Source organism: Bombus impatiens, unplaced genomic scaffold (genome assembly GCF_000188095.3).
Source record: "Bombus impatiens unplaced genomic scaffold, BIMP_2.2 scf_0011, whole genome shotgun sequence".
NCBI lineage: Eukaryota > Metazoa > Arthropoda > Insecta > Hymenoptera > Apidae > Bombus > Bombus impatiens.
Window position 1 is genome coordinate 274,324 of NT_176430.1, and position 16,953 is coordinate 291,276.

At 39.7% G+C, this 16,953-nt stretch overlaps 1 long non-coding RNA gene across 2 annotated transcripts in view; it reads right to left on the reverse strand.

Moving 5' to 3' along the window:
• Nucleotides 1-14,888: 14,888 nt before the first annotated feature.
• The window catches only part of LOC112214051, a 140,738-nt gene continuing 138,673 nt past the window's right edge, over nucleotides 14,889-16,953 (reverse strand). Inside the window, exons 7-8 of one of the 2 annotated variants that reach the window (XR_004462934.1) lie at nucleotides 15,396-15,624; nucleotides 14,889-15,257 (exon numbers count right to left, since the gene is read on the reverse strand). This is a non-coding gene — a long non-coding RNA (uncharacterized LOC112214051). The remainder of the gene's footprint in view (nucleotides 15,258-15,395; nucleotides 15,625-16,953) is intronic. The other variant, XR_004462933.1, reaches the window with a different exon arrangement.

The following is a 16,953-nucleotide window of genomic DNA, read 5'->3' on the forward strand; positions in this document are numbered from 1 at the left end:
CGCTCGCTCCGATCTTCTCTAGCACGAGGCGATCGTTCGCGTGCGACTCGTTCGACGAGCGATTAGGCCAGCCGACTCCCGGGATTTCTACGGGGTTCAACGGCTCGTATTGTTCGTCTATTGATTGGCGAACACACGGAGGCCGACCAGACGTTTTGCCTGCATTGCTGGTGAAAGTGGAATTAGGGAATCAGTGAGGAAATTCGAAAAAATTCGTGCCACGAAACAGGAGACTTTTAAATGCCAACTTTTTTGTGAACACGTTAGTACCTCGAACAGAAAGGGTTATATAAAGGAAAAGAAGGAACAAGAAGATAAAAGACAGGGAAGATTACGGCCGTTGATTACTGGGAAAATTAAATCGGACGACCCGAAGCGCGTCGTAAAAGTCGAAGCGGAATTGCTTGCATGACTGCAATAAATGCGGTGCGTGAACATGAACAACGCCGAGGGACAACTTCAGCGAAACCTTCAACCCGGTCGTCCCATTCTCGTCGGGAATGTATTGGATCGTTTACAAAAAGGAACGATTTTTTTATCGAGATGAATAGGTAGTGGAAGAGCGTGGAGCAATTAAACCTACCCTTAAGGTGCGTAATCTAACCGCGAGTTCGAGTTGTCTTAATTTATGCTCGTCGCTTAAATTGCCAATCTTAAACGTCCTTCGCCTTCGTAATTCATAAATGATAAATAATCAGAATTATCTGTACAATAGGTGGTCTAGATTTACTTAACGCATTCGCTGCTACTAAAATATGGCTACCGCTCATATTTTTGGAGCCGGAAAAATATTTATTTTAAATAACAGTTATTACGTCCTATTATTGACGCTTTATGTTTGAGGCGCCCACCAGCTGCGCGCATAGAATTAAGCTGGTCGCAATATTCCTAAGGAACGGTCATAAAACGAGGTTTTTCGATTTTATGTTAAGACCGGTAAGTGGCATAAAACATCTTCGATTCAAGGGGTTCCTTATGGTTATTGCTTCATCAGGTGAAAATTGGGCAAACGTGGGTTTTCTCATGTTTCCTGGGATTCCACCCGCAAGCAACCAGTGGTGGGCCGATCATCACCGAGTAAGAGTTTTCCTTTGCAACAACATCGTCACCGGATTTCATTGGATTTACGACTACAGATCAGTCAACATTTCTAGACTGGTTCATCATCTTTAGAACAGTCAACATCTCTTTATCGGCTTTACATCCTTAGATCATTCACCTACTTAACTTATACCATACGCACTAGCGTAACTATCTTTTTTACAAAGTTGTTGGGAATATATACTATCTTTGAACTGTTAATCAAGCGTTATACTAATTAAACCACCTCTATTATCCTAATCGAAATAGGGGATCGATCAGTTCGTGGCGTTGATTACCTAATCGTAACGGGAATTTACGACTCCCGTTGACGCGCTACCTCGCAACCACGTCTCTCCGCGACTGGTCGAAAAAACAAAAGTGTTATTTTAATATAGTGTTCTCTGTCTTGTTCCTCTTTTGAAATCTTTATATCGAAATTCATAGATTTAAAGACGCAACAGATACGCGAACAATATTATTTGGAATTAGGATCTGATATAGTAATATGTATAATAATGATTAATATATAACAAATATGTACAATAATTCAATTGGTGCAACAGATATTCCAGTGACAGCGAAAATGTTAATCGTGAATTATAGAATGATACATAAGTTAAATCTTATTGGTTATTTCCTACGTTGTTAAAAAGTAATGACAGAGGAATTTTTTCCAGTCATTTAATAGTCTCGTTGATCGTCACGAACATGTGCTGCTTCTAATAGCCGACAACTAACTATTTCTCGATTTGCATCGCATTAGCGGCGCATACAAAGAAGTATTGTCAGGTGTTACGTCAGGTAACAACGTGACGAGAACGATAATTAAACCGACCGCCTCCTTCTACGGGAAATCGGTGCTCGTTACGCGTGCGGTGTATCCGACGTGCAAATTGTCCATTTTCTAACGACGTTAAAAATAGAAGTGTCGATTAACACGATTGAATTGTAAAACCGTCACGATTAAAATGAAACTGAGTGGCATTGACGTATATATGGAATTTATAACGACGAATGGAAATGGAATAAAAGCGAAAAGCTGTGCATTGCAGAGATTCCATGATCCTCCGGGGAAAACCGGAAGAGTCTCTGTCACGTGGAAACTGTATCCAAGAATGATATTCCAAGAATAACAAATATTCAATACCCATACTCCTTCGCCATCATACATATGTAAGATAAATTCCACGAAGTTTAAGATGCGTAGAATTTCAAATAGGAAACTAAAAATCCGTCATACGATACGACAAGATCTTCAATTTTTTAATAATAGAATATCTTTAAACGTAAGATAGAGAGATGTAAAAAGAAATGTTAAAATAAGAAGAATCACAGATATGACAATTCTGATATTGTTAAATGTTTTTAAAATCCACAAAAAACCTAAACTCTAGGCACAAATTTTTGACTAGATTCCTTTTTCAAAATATACTATCGGCCGATGTTTCATGCGAGATAGATAGTTTTGCGAGGCACGAGCACTGGCACGGCCGCGTTCCTCGATCCTGTGCACACGCCCTTCCCGTATTTTTTCCGACTCTCTGCTGACGTATACGCGGCTGGAACCCGACGTCCTCGGTGGAATGCATTTCAGGTACCAGCGGCGTTGTACCAAGAATTGGGCCCGTCGCCCTCCGTGGAATGCGGCGCTGGTTAATGTCGTTTTGCGATTATGCTCTAGCATATTTTCCACCAGACAAGTACTATTCCTCGTTTAGAAGATGGTATCTGAGACGACGACACAGGATCGAGAGGAATACTTTTCTCTTTCACCCATTACAATAATACACCATGCTATACGATCTTATTTGTATAGTTCCTAATCATCGAATTAGCATCATTCAAAATTTCCAGTATCATTCTTCCGATAAAATTGAGGAACCCGTGCAAATTGTAATAACCAACTTTATTAATCACTAAGGCGATATTTCCACAAGAAGGTAATTTAGTTATTTGTGTTTGTCTTTTCTTTGCCATCATTGCTGGCCGTGTGACTGATAGTTGATGCGAATCTTTTGAGTAATACACGTGTCTATTTTTACGATTGCATTGGACCTATGAGAAATAAGCAATCAGATCAACATTCCTTGCAAGTGCCTTCTTCTGAACGACGAACAGTACATGCCTGCTCGTATAGGCCCTCGTGGCATCCCACACGTGTGTAACTTCATCGCCGCGCCGCCGTCGCCAGGCTCTTCGGCCGCTACGCAGATCGTGCATCCAGATACGAAATGGCATACGTGCCCGGTTGCCCGTTTCCACACAGGCGGATCTCCAGTTTCGCTGCTGGTCGATGCTAACGTCGAACCTGCAAACCGTGAACTCGTCTCCCTCCTCTTTGCACGCCGTTTCACGCTCGCTGGAATCTTCTCCGAGATCAAACGATGCGTTGGTGGCTCGATGGACTTCTTTCCAGATTTTTATCGGATTACTTCTTTTTGCTGAGCAAGAGATAAACGATATAGAGCGTGGTTCGATAGTCGAATTTTGCTTTCCTCAGTGTGAATTTTGCTTTCCTTTTGAGAATACTAATGGGAATTGAAATATAGAGCAGAGAGCGTATAAATAGGGAAATGTTTATTCATAAATTGAAATAACTGTGTTGTTACTTTATTTCTAAAATGAAGATATTAAAACTTTATTTCTATCTTTTTCTGTAATGTATATAATAAGAATTTTTCATATTTTTATAGATACAAATATTTATAAATATTTTTAACGTATAAGCTTGGATGTATGTACTTCATAGGAAATATCTTGTCTTTTAATATCGCCCACTTAATAAGTAGTGCTAACCCCATTAATAAGTAGTTAGTCGTTCGAGAAACAACATTTTGTATGCACCGATCTAATAACCTGTGACTTGTAAAATACCTCTAACAATATTAATCTAATTAGACAATAGTCATTTAAATGACACCAATTCCATTGAACCTAAACTTTTTCAAGCACCCAAGGTTTTCAACTAATTACCCTTTCGTCAAAGCGGGAATCGCAATGGAACCACGGTAAAACATGCCTGCAGGTACTGGCTACCGATCTGAATTAACAGGCGGCTGTACCTACTTCTTATGATGTACGCAGGAATCTCGATTAACTGATACATAACGATGCTGTCTCGATTGACGTTCAGTCGGCTCACGTATAACAATCGGAATCCCGCTGGCAAATAAATGAGCTCGCTGAAACGGGAGGAATTTCAAAGCGGCGACCTCGCATCAGGAAAAGAGAGTCTTGCAGCTAACCAATAAGTCACGTCAAAATAGAAAAAGAAAGGAAGAAAGAAAGAAGAAGTTGCATAAAATCTTTCATGGTTTTTGCCGCGTGAAACATTTAACAATCCGCTTATAAATTAAACAGCTTGGTTCGCAATTTGGTTTGCACAATCCAACGGCGGTGCAGCCGTTTCTTCGAGGTGTCGAAGCGGCTGTAAGTTCCGTAAGGTAGCTCTTTTTGCCCGGATGTAATAGCGTACGGCTCGTTGGCTCGCATAGATCGGTCAATCGGGGTCTAACAGTTGGGCATTTCTTTGCCAGCGTCTTTGCGGCAATTGAGATAGAATCTCGTTTTCTTAGCCTCCTCTCCGTACTTTTAACCAGCAACTACGGTTAAGTCATAGCCCGGCATGTGCACAACGGCCATTCATACAGTCGATTTCATTGACCATTTAAATGCCAGCAGAGAACATACATGTTGGTGCTAGGTTGCCCGGAAAGTGTCTTTCTTTCACAAACGTGTTTTTTATAACAATATACCTTCATATAAACGTGAAACCAAGTCTGTGAAATGTCGCGGTGTGTATCTCAACAGAACAAAATGGATCGTACGTGATTTGACAAAGTAATATAAAACAAAAAACGTTGGACGTCTATTATTTCCTTATAAAACGAAAGAAACTTTTCGGACAACCTAATACTTTTATGTTCGAACTTTGGAACAGAAATCTCAAACGCTATGGAAAATTTTAGATTTCAAACTTTTACGATGTTTACTGGATGATGTATTCGTGGCTCTTCCGGCTCCTATTGTTCTTTTTCATAGCGTACTATGCTTTTCTCTGACGTTTCAAGTTTCTCGATCTGTCCTAAAGAATTAAACTGACATGATCACGAAATTAGAAGAAATTATATTTTAATATGTAATTTAATATCAATGTTTCGATATTATTCTCTTTCGTCGAGCGATATTTTTAGCTATAAAGCAAGTGGAGGAAATGAAATAACAGGGCTCTCGGAATTATAACAGGAATTTTCATAACATGACTCGTGTTACTATAACTGACAACCTATCGAATTTAAAAACTGCTCCGTAAAAAGTGCAAGACGTGGATCCTCCCCTTCTTCCTCCTTACTCTCCAAATACAATACACGATTCACGTATCATCGACGATTTTATTCAACGCTAATCACCAAGATATGCGACTGACTATCACGAAAGCGACGAAGAATGACAGAAGATCGCGCGCTAACGATATCAACCAATCGATAAAGGTAGAAGCGTCGACCTTTCGTCCAGGTGACAGCGGCGGTTCGCGGAGCACGGCCCGTTTAACTGAGAAAATAATAAACGAGGGGAAAGTCCGCGCAAGTTATCCCTCACACGATTATGTCCTGACTTACGTTCTGACTCCCACGTTATGTAGCGGCGAGGATTCGCCTCGGCCGTAATTTACGGCCGTTTGACATTATCCCGTGGCCCTTGCAGGCGTGACCCGTGTGTTCACCGTCGGCTACACTGTCACCGTGCCAACGACGTCCGTTAGATCGGCCTAGGGACCCTAGCCTGGGTGGGAAGAACGAGCGAATGCTTGGCAAACCTTCCAACTATCCGTTCAAACCGAACTTGCCTGCTTTCGGTAGAGAACGATCGAGACGCGACTGCTGGTAGACTGGTTTGACTGTGGGAATATTCGTTGCTTTTGTCTCAGCTTCGTTCCATGAGATGTTTATGAAAGCGCACTTGCAACTTGGAGTTTCCATGAGAATCTTTGAGCGAGTCGATAGCACTGTCGGGTGTCTGAGTAATATGGACTTCTTAGAAGATAAATTGGTCACGTGGCACCTTTTATAAAGTTCTAGGTTCCATTCAATTCAGGTTCATGACTACCTAATAACTCAATGTCTTAGAAGATATATATTACTTATCTTCATGAATTTTGTAGTTACAGAGTTTGCAGCGGTAAAAAGGTGGCCCTTGTATCTATATCTTATTTATCGGGCAAATATAAGTTTCACATTAAGAAAAAAAAAAAAAAAGAGACGAGGTTTATTGTAAACTTGTGCCCCTTTCGCTTAAATGGATCATCTGTTCGCAAACTCATTACCTTTTACAATAATCGAACCTTCTTGCATTATTTTCAGAGAATTCTTAGAGCATTCGATTTTCGGTTCGGCAAGAAATCGTCAAAAGTCGAAAGAATGTTCGTTTACACTTCAATTTTACTAAAATGAGGGAAGAACGAGCATTCGCTTGCTTGATCTAAATGCGCCTTTAGGAATATTCAGCGTGACATAACACAACGAGTTTCTTCACCATGAAAATACGTGATTCCTCTAACAATACAGAACGAACGAAGAAGACAGACGAGAGGAAACCGCGCGACTCAGCCCCAGGTCACGCAGGATAGCCAGAAGAGGTTCCTGTCGCCGGAGTGCGATGCCCTCTGACGATAAAATACACATTCGTCTGTCGCTGGTCCCTCGGCGATTAACAACGAAACTCTCTCGCGCGTAATTAAGACGTAACTCGCGAGCACTGCGTTGGCCAGGAAACACGTAATCTTAGGTGTTCCTTTTATGTCTCCTCTTTTTCTCTTTTTTTTTTTTCACAATGTAAACGTAACGACTTCTCGTAACGACGGAACGACGAAACGATAAGGTCGGATTATATCACTACTCGAACTCTCACTTTTATGCGAACACGCGATTTTCGTAATCGCATTTTGAAAATGGGACCTCTGTGCCGCGTTTCACTGTATCGTACCAAAAACGTAATGATCGTTCTGGCTAATATATCCGGCGTAACTGAACGATAAAATATCGCTCGACTCTCGTTTGCGATAGTGGAATCGCGCCATCGTACGAAAAATTTATTTATTTACTCGATCGAATTCGAGATGAAGCAATTCTCTGGACAATTATTAAACGTGCCTTGGATCGAACTCGGACCGAGGTGTGTTGTAAAATCCCGCGATACATTTGATTTATATTTACTGCGGCAGAAAGATGCGTTCCACGGCATAGAGAGAAAAAAGTAGATACATATGTAACAGACGGCTGCTCCATATAAATTTATATCCGACAGGCCGTTGCGTAAGAGGGAACTTTAATTCTCGATAGGCGAAGATTGCAGATGTGAAGTCACGAACGTACAAGTTACGATTAATATCGACATGCTACGACAGTTTATCCAACTTCTAAACGTTTTTCAGTCAAAGTTTACAAACTATCAAACTACAGAAAGGTCTTGATATAAGAAACATAGGACAAGTTTAACCGATTTCGCAAGCTTTTCAAGTAAGCCTAGAGAAGTCATAGAAAAATCTTGACGTGGCAAAAGTAAAGCAAACGCGTATTCACCCTGCGTGTAAGAAAAAATCGTAAACTCTAGAAATATGAAAACGTCTCAACGTGCAAAAAGAAGAGATGCCAACGTATTCCATCTCTAAAGGTACCATTTCCAGATTTCATAAAATTTATAACGCAAAGAACCTTACAGAGCTCTCATTATGGAAAATAAAATGGAAGAGGCGATCGTTTATTCGATTTGTTGCAACAGTTTCCATGTAAAACTTACAAGGTGGAAATAAATGGACGTATAAACGTCTGAACATTGGAATGTATGAATATAATAATATAAATAGTTTGATCCCCGACGCTGCGCGATGAAATTCAAATTAGAAAGTTCTCCTCTTGTTTCCGCATCGTCGGTAGAAAACAGTGACGGACATTTACTCGTGCAAACTTCTCTGGCACCAGCAAAACGTCAAGAATCCCTGTTGGAAGAAGAAAAGGGACATGGAGGCACGAAGAGATGCAGCGAGGTCGAGTCCACACCGGCCGGGAAGCGGAAAGCAAACGTCTGCCCGACATTTCTCCGGCACGGGCGTCTCACTGTCAATGTAGGTGACCTCGTCTCTTAATTAACATGGCTTCACTCGACGTAAGAGCGAGTTTAACTAACTTTTACATCGACCGCTCGTTCGGCGAGATAGCTTCATTAGCGCCACTTCATCCGCGTGCACTTTAGAAAGTGGCTGATGAACGTGCAATATGTTGTGGAACCGCTTACATCGAGCTTTCCTGCATGAACAGGAAAATCTGATCGGAAGACCAACGCCTCCTGCCAGGGCTACTCCTGCAGAGGAGTGCTTCGCTCGAGGCTGATAGAAAAACGGCCTATTGCCGAGGTGATTTTACAGAGAACGATAATAGGACATACGATACTGACGATTGTGGCAGAGTATTCTGATCTAGCTGTATGTACATTCTCATTCAGAAGTATTAGAACGCCTGTAAATTCTGTATACTACGTGATAACTCATCTGATGATTAGACCGTCGGAGGAATAATTAGGTGAAATTTTATATTTGTGTAAACGAATAATTCAAAATATACACAGTAAATATAATATTGTGATAACCATTCGATAACTAATTCGTCGATCATACAATTTTTTCGATCTATAGCACGTTAAAAGAATTTGAGACAAACTAATAGCACAAAGTTTGGATCTGATTTATAGGAATGTTTGTAACATATATGACAACAGAATACCTAATGTAGAAGATACGAATATTATATAACGTCACAGAAGTGTGAAAATACTTCTGAACGATGGTTTATATCATTTAGAATATGAGAAATATATCTATGAGAAATAAACCTATGCAAAACTAACGGTACAAGTTTCTTTGCATAAACTTTTACAAAAAATTTCGCTTAGTTTCAGCAACGATTTTTGACGATTTAATTTATCTGTTGATTTAATTTACCTAAACATGTTTCATTACACGAATGAAAAATAATAGCCAGCGGAGTAAAATCAATAAATTTCTATTGAAAATGAAATCCAATTATCGTGTGCAGAGTAGAAAATTGAATTTTAAGACATTAAAGCCTAACTGAACCAAAATGACCCTAAAATCACCTGCTGATTTTTAAAGTATATCACATTTTCTATCAAATCAGCGATATCGTTTAACGATTGTTTCAATGTACATATATTGGAAAAATGGACAAGGCAAAGGGGGAAGCAATTTCTCGGATTCCCTCGAAAGCTTCGATAGATCCTGCTGTCGAAGCGAAATTGCATTCGATCGTTTGGCGAAGAAGGCGCTCACGCTGGAGTTCATTTTTCCCGTTTGGAAATGCTCACGCGGAGAGTCCGCTACGCAGATGGGTATACACGACGACCTTATTCGGCTTATTTGGCATGGACAGACGCAGGTGCTGCAGGAAATCGACGGGAAAGGGGTCGACCGGAAAGAGAAACTGTGAGCTAATCACATCGAGAAAAGGGGCCCCGGTCGAGAGCAGATATACGCTCGTTAAACAATTATAGGTGTTTCAATGATACTTAAGATTTACTCTACCACTTTAGCTTCAAATGTCGTATTGTTGCAAACGTTTCTTCCAAAAATGCATTAATCTCTGTCGACGATTAATATTTTGATGTGTTCCGGCAAGGTTCTTCTATTTCAATGAAACAAAGTTTAGATGTTTAAGATGAAAAAGCTCAAGTATTTTTTTGGAAATTAATAGTCGATACTTTTTTCTTGCGTTGTCTTGAAGTATTTTATTATGCTTTATAAAATAATTGTATACTTAATATTTATGAGAAATGAATTTTTCTGTTAATAAACTAATTCTGATAGTTGATTGTATTCAGGTTTTTTTCTATGAAAGTGGCGAATAATTTATAGTTGGAGTTCTAATCACGGTATCATTAAGTTAAAAATCAATATATCAGTTTCACAATTTTCAGATAACGATTTATGGCTTTGGACGTTAAATGAATAAATCGTGCATCGATAAAAAGTTCTTCGCATGTAAAACATAATTCTTTGCGTTTCGTGATATTTGGATGTTCGTAACGTCCAATTAGCCTTCTACAAATTATCGCGGTCTATAATTAAGAGAAATCTTTGCATAATGAAGCAACTTTCTTATAGATATAGATGGTATACGTTGGTTAAATCGGCTACGTTTTCGACAGTGAGTTTCAGCTTTTGTTTCCTTCGTTTCATCGCCGTATATTCGTACATTTGGTTTCCATTTATGGAGCTCCTGATTTGTTAAGTACACGCGTGGCTTATCGTCACGCGTCGTCTACTCCTTTGTGTTCCATTCCTGTATCCTGGTAGATTCAAGGTCTTACATGCCATGACGATCGGTGCATTGCTTTTGTGGAAACGATGGAACAACCATACTGTAAGTGGTACGCGATGATTTGTTTGTAAAAGTGATCTTTCAATACTTTTGGAACAATGTACATCTGATTAGAAAGTACTCGCGTTTCCCAGAATTTCACAAGTAGCTCCACGATCGAATATCTTCCTGAAAACATACTTTCCAAACAAACAGGGTAATTGCTTCAGAAGCCTTGAGAAACCGAAACAGGAAGCCATTCCATTCTAATCAAGGACGTACTGTACTCGAATCACTTTTAACCCGATGTTTTAATTCGATATGTATCTAATTGTTTAATAGAGACTTTGTGTTTTACTGAGAAAATGATGACGCTATACTTTCGTGTTACTACTAAAATTTTGATTATAGTTTATCATGGTTTTTCACTTTTAGATGAATTTAAAAAACACTACGGAACATTCGAAACACTGATTATTACACTGCGTATTTTTATACATCTGTGGGAAATTTGAAGATGCGACAATGCACAGGACTAATGTAATACACAAACACATATAAAAATAGGCAAACTGTAGTACTCTTTATAATATTTAATTAGTAAAAAAAATTGCCTACTCAAGTCCTAGTTTTTTAATTATTGGATCAGTGCAAAAGTTCATGCCCGATTTCAATGAATGTCGCTAAATTATTTGTCTACAAGCCACGTTTGTTGTTACATGTACAAACTTCATAGCGGATGAAAAAGTTCCGGGAAGATGTAACAGTGGAAACTGCTGTAAAAAACATTCAGGACATTTACCAAGATGATGCACCAGTTCTTCGTGAGGAAGAATGGTTTGCAAAATTCGGGCAATTTCCAATTAGATGACGAGCCACGCTCTGTCCGATCTTCTTTTATAGATGACGACGTTACGTTTAATTCGTTGCAAAATGATCATCGAATTTCAACTGAAGAAGTTTCAGAGAAACTTTTTTTATTGTACGAAGAGCTAGCAGGTGCACAGTCTTGGTAAACGTCCTGAATGTGTCTTACAGCAGTTCCCACTCATTACATCAGTTCCCATTCTTAAAGAATGACATGACGCAAATGAACCCTTTCTCTGTTCATTTTCGAAATCTTTTCCACAATATAGAAACTGTCAGAACACAGATGTCTGCTGGAAGTTGAAGTAACAATTGAATTTTGCTATGAAGTTTGTACATGCAACAGCAGATGTGATTTGCAGAGAAATAATTTAGTGACATCCATTAGAATCGGACACGAACCTTTGCACTGACCCAATAAATGCACAAAAATCTGAATTTGCATGAACAGCCACGGTCTACCAATCAAGTATCCTGATATTAAAATTAACAAACTTTCCAAAAGCTGATCAATTTATCTTCTGTGTGTCACAATTATTAATGTTCGTATCATGGATGACGCATTGATCTAAATTTACCTATATATGCATATGATACCATGAGCGCCTTTTCATTCTGTTTTTCAACAACTCGAGCTACTCTGTTGCTCGATCCATATGCAAACACATGGAAATCGTGTCAAGAGCACGACATAGAAAAAGAACAAATGTCGATAGCTTGATGACGCTATAGTTAATCTTTTTGCAAAATTCGCGCAGTATTCATCCTACATACACGAAGCAATTACGTTTCACGACGGTCGCGTCAGCAATTTTCTGGGTGCTTCGAACCATGGACTCGTGATCGTATCACGTTAATTATCTCGATCCATCGTCCACTATCAAATCCGTGAAGAAGCATAAATTCGAGAATCTTCGTCGTCTTCCTTCTAGGTAGAAAATCCTGTTACGTAACTCAACTTGTCTGTACGGGCAAAGAACCAGGATGTCAAACGACGGTAATCACGGAACAAAATAACAGCCACGCCACGAAAATTCCAGCTTTTATAATCGCACGAGAAAACGATCACCGGTGGCATAGCAATTACAGAAGTCTCGTATAAAATTAATATCTCGACCGGAAATGGATCGTATTTCTACAATAATGTTGCATAAACGCTTTTACGAATCGATCTGAATGCCAGACGTTTTTTCAACATTTGTTAAAAATCCTACGATGCAATGCAAGCTGGGAAATGAAAGAACATTGACAAAGTGGTATATAACTTCCGTCAGACGAACAGTCAGTCTCTAACGCGTGAAAGTGGCTATTAACCTTATAATATTAACACTTGTACTCGTATTAACCTTGTGCCGCACATACTAAATTATCGTTTTTCTTTAAACTCTCTTCAAACGCTCCATTTTCGTCTGCGTTTTATTCTCTACGAACACTTTCATAGAGATTCAACATGGCACGTGACCGATTCGCACGAGAGACTATTAAACTGTGCTACGGTTTACCTTTTAGTGAAAACGGTTCGCTCTACATTACATATACATATACATGTTATATGTATTACACATACATATATATATATTACGTATACATATCACAGCGAATATCTTGAAACTTAGCACAACATAGTCTAACTTAGTTTAACTTTCCTTTGTATTTCCGGCTCAAGTCGTTACAATTAAAACACGAGCTACCTTGCACTACTAGATGCACGACTAGCATACGAAAATCGAGCTCTGCTCGCGACATACCTATTACTTGGACTTAAATCTCATTGTCAACGATACTCGTGCGCCGTTTCTTTTCCAGCTGTACGGTGGAACGAGTTAAAAGATAGCGAAACACAACATAGCATGACATTACAGCCTAGGTACACGTGAAACGTAGAAGAAAACACTTGTTCCCCATTGTTCACCGATGGCACCTCGCTGAGGTAAGATCACCTACGGTCTCCCTCTACTTTCCTTCCGCCTATCTTTCGCCTTACAACCTTACTAGGAGCCATCGAAGGTCGACGTAAAGCGACGCTGGCGCTTCGTTCATGGAATGCAAAAGAACGAGCGATTCTGCTCGCTCAGCCGTTTTGTCATTGGTCAAAATAGAACGGATGAAAAACGCGTGAATGAGGGGAAAGAAAAAACGGAAGCAGGCTGTCCGCTTTTGAAAACAACGACTGCCAGAATAGATTTGTTCATAGGTTCGTGCCTGTTTGTAGGCAGGCGGCCTCTTGTTTGTCCGCAACGCGCGGCCATTCAAAGAAAGCGAAGATTATGAATCTTAAGTAGTGGTGTGGTTTCTCGTAAAAAGGTGACGCTGTTGTTTTCCTTCATTTCTCCGTTTCTTTTTCAAGTTAGGGATAGTTACGACTGGGATAACGTGTTGACTTAAAATGTGCGAAACGTCTACCAGCGGGATAACTTGGTATAACATTTGTCTATGAGTTTAGTAGCGCCCATAGCTGCTGCTGCTTTTCTCTGCACGTTAACCGTGACGATAATAGAGACAAAACTGGTTCGTACATAGGTTGCCTCGTTTTTCGAAACCGATGCTTGCGAAGTTAATTATAGACCAATAATCTTGGTCGATTTAAAAACTGCCTCGTGTGTAAGTTTACCACTGCATAGCGGGGCGCTCGTAACAGAAATAGCACGATGTTTTCAACGACAATGATCGCTTACATGTCTCGAATGGAAATCGGAGAAAAATGTTTCCGCTCTGGTCCATTCGCTACATAATTTATTCGTTATCTGCCACGAACGCAACCACGGATCGATCGTGCCCATGCGTGCAACGGACAGAAAGATAATGGGTAAAAACGACGACTAACAAATTCCAGGCAATAAGCCGGATAATTTAAGGCTGGAACCTTTTCGACCGGTTTCTCTATCTCTCGCTCTCCCTCTCTCTTTTCTCTCTCTCTCTCTCTCTTTCTCTCTGCTTTAATACGGCCAGGCGTAGAACCGAAAAAGAAACCACCAGTAACGCTCGATGTCGTTGAGTGATTCTTTCATTTTCCAGCGAATTGACACCTCGGTAACGTTGTTGGCGTATGGACACAACGAGTCGAAAGTTTCCTAAGCGGACGTTAAAGTATGACGAGAGTAACCGAACGCGACGTTTCGCGATTTATACGCGGCCGTTGATAATAATCGATCGCCAAAAATGGAATCGTTTGCGTAAATATCGGCAGCGTTCTTACGCTCGAGGCCAGCCAATTAGCTGATCGACCGCTACGCGTCCGTTTTTTCACACTGTTTCGTTACACTTCACCGTCCACCGTCGATAACGGCCTCTAATTCGCATCAATAGCAATTCCTGCGAAAAATGAAAACCAGTTCCCAGCTAGCATATCCGTTACGCTAAATCGCGTTTTAAAAGCATCGTTAGACCGAATCATCTTCCCAACGAATCGATCAAAACGACATGTTAATTGCACGTGCGCTATTGTCCATAAGCATTCGAAGACTTGGTGCAATTCGGTCAAAAAATTAATATTCTTGTCATCTGTGTTTTTACTGAATGTAACTGAACAGATAGTATCCTAGAGAAAAAATGATTTTTTTTATTCGATATCATAGAGACTACTCTAGTTCGGACATTTTATGTACATTTGCTTATTACTATACATTCTATATATTTTTTTAACTTAATTGCTATATAATACAGTTACTATATTTTTTTGCTAGATATTAATTTGCAAGTGCCTAAATACTTATGTATGATCGTCTATACGAGGAATATGATAATAAAAAAATAGAATAACTATGTCATTTATAAAACGTAGAACTCGTGCTGTACCATTTTTCGCTTAACGGTTCGAACGCTTTTTGCCGCTTTTAACACATTACTTTGAAGTGGTACATGATGTTGCGAGTTTCTTTGAACTTTGCGTGTGGCGTGTGGATAGTGTTGAATGCGATTCGTTGTACGCTTGTTGGACAACTGTAAAAACAGTGGATTCGAGAGCGATAGATACGAAATGAAATGCGAAAGATAATCGATAAAGCTGTTAAGTAAGTTTACAGTTCTGGAGAACGGTTAATGCGCGTCTTAATAACTGTTATTTAAACCAAGGCCTACCTTTTTGTCCTCTGGTTAAGGTGTCGTTAAAACAGTCACGAATACTGGCGGCGGTACTGTCACAAAAGCTCCGTACGAATATCCATGATTCCAGTCGAAGGTTCATTCCAGAGGTCGCGGACCTTAACGGTCACCCGCCTTTTTGGGAACGATTCTTCTTGCCGCGTATTGCTGTTTAGTTGCCACTCTATCCTCATTTTCCATTTTCTACAGTTACTATCTTGCATCGCTGGAAAAAGTATGAAGAATGTTCTTTATTCTGTAAGTTGGTCGTAAATCAATAGGAAAGTAACTTCGAATTGTGTGAGAAGAATGTAAATGAAAAAATTTCAATGTTCATACCTGTTCATATTGAACCTAAAGAGTGAATAAAAGAATCAATAAAGGTATAACTATAATTAAGAATAGAACTATAAGTATAACGTATATGTGTATTCTGATCTGGGTCTTTGCTTCCATGGTATTACAATACAATAGAATCGATAGAGAGCACGTTCATATATTTATAGCAAAGGATTACCAAAAGTAAGTTATAGCTCTAGCTAAAGGCTACAAGGAACATAAATAGAAATCTATTTATTAGTTCCTTTGTTCCTAGATCTTATAACCCAAAACATAATTTATATTCAAGGGCACAATAATATGGGTCCCTCATTATTTAGAATATTTTTGTTTCACTAAATTCTATTTTTTGCGTAATAGCGGTCTCCAGGTCACGGATGTACATAAATAAAGATGTAGAGTTTTTCTTCAAGTAATTACTTCTACAATACCCATACATGTAAATAGGTATTAGATCATTCGATAATTTCATGCCAATTTAGAAGTACACATTGCCAATAATAATTGGAATCCGATAATTTCTGCACTCTAGCCTCCCATAATTCTTTCGATTATTCATACATTCTATCAGAATGTCTTTTAGGGGCATAAATTTCCGTTTTGAGAAGGAATTCAGGTAGCTCTTTTTTTTTATAGTCGATACGTTGCACTGTGTTTCGACGTTTCGTGTACGTTTCTATCGATTTGAACAAAATTTCAATTTAAACATTTCCTCGTCTACTCGTTTCTGGAAACTTTCCAGAGGAAAAGGTAGGACTTTTGCGAGAAAACCGACGAGATCTCGCTCTTATTCGTTAGGCATGGCCCGCGGACTAATTACAGCGTTACTAATCGCAGAGAGGATCCTGGGCGTCGCGCAACGACCGCTCGACTTTCTTCTTACGGGCGAAATTGTTGTGACGTTCGAGCGACGGCCGATATTAATTTTAAACGCCAATCCGCGCATCATCCATAAATGGTGTGTCGTGATTCAGCCGGTCTGGTTTCGAGCCAACGCACGCAGAGAACTTGACCTGCTCGTCTTTCCGTCACAACTTCTTTCCTCGTATCCGATGGACTTTCTCGCTGGAGCGATCGCCTAACGTTTTTTTACCCGTTGCCGCTCGGCTCTGCTCGAAAATTAACGAAAGCGTGGAAATCGTTACAACGATCGCAGCTAATGACCGCCTGCCACGGACGTCATTATTGTTGTACCGATCTCGCCGAACCGTCCTCA